The following is a 1,058-nucleotide window of genomic DNA, read 5'->3' as shown; positions in this document are numbered from 1 at the left end:
TCCAAGGGTTCTTTTCTCCAGATGAAAGTGAGAAGTACATTTAGTATCTTCAGAAGGGCCTCACCCTTGTTTTTTCCTTTGGTTATCTTTTTTCTTCATGACAGCTGTGTGTCTAAGAACCCCCCCCCCCCATTCCCCTATCCCTGAAAGTAGAATCTCAGAGTTGCCCCAGAGATCATCCATTCCAAACCAGACATGAAGGAAGAAATCCTTTGGACAACATCCCTGAGAAGTGGTACCCCAGTCTCTGCTACGAGTCCTCAAGTAATAGAGAACTCAGTATCTCCCAAGGTAGTCCATTCTACTTTGGGACTATTCAAATTGCTGAGAAAACTGTAACCATATTTTCTAGATGTTGATGTGATAGTAACAAAAACAGGGATCCAAAAGCCCATCATAGCTTTGCCCATAGCTTACACTGTCCTCCCCTGCCCTCCTATCCTCTCCCTCCCCTCACCTTCTTTCCTTTCCTCCCCTCCCCTTCTTTCCTTTCCTCCCCTCCCCTTCCCTCCCCTTTCCTCCCTTTCCCTTCTCTTCGTCCTCCCTCCCTCTCTCCTTTCCTGTTTAATGATGCCTTTTGTTTTTATAAGTCGTTTTCCAATATACTTACCTCCCCATTGAACCCTCTCCAATGACAAAAGTAAATACTAAAGCAATACCAACAGACCCAGTAACTACTTCTGGTGGCATGCAATATAGCTTTATTGAGTGGAGAGATGTATTTCATCACCTGTTCTTCAGCACACAAATTGGTCATTACCAAGAATGATATCTTAGAATCCTCCATTTCCTTCAAAACTCTATTTAAGGGACACCTACATGAAAACTCCCCTGATCCCCTTAGCTGCTGGTGCCCTCTGCCCTCCCAAAACGACTTTCTACTTATTTTATATATACTTATTTATGTGCCCATTTTCTTCAGTGAGAGAATATAATCTCCTTGAGGGTAAGGAATGTTTCATTTTTGTGTCTGACACACAATAAGTGCTTAATAAATGCTTATTGATTAATCAATTGTTTATAGTTCATTGGAGTTCCCAGCTTATTCTCATACATCA

Source organism: Vombatus ursinus, unplaced genomic scaffold, assembly GCF_900497805.2.
Source record: "Vombatus ursinus unplaced genomic scaffold, bare-nosed wombat genome assembly UNPS02014791.1, whole genome shotgun sequence".
NCBI lineage: Eukaryota > Metazoa > Chordata > Mammalia > Diprotodontia > Vombatidae > Vombatus > Vombatus ursinus.
The sequence above is the reverse complement of the archived record's forward strand: the minus strand, read 5'-3'. Positions refer to the sequence as shown.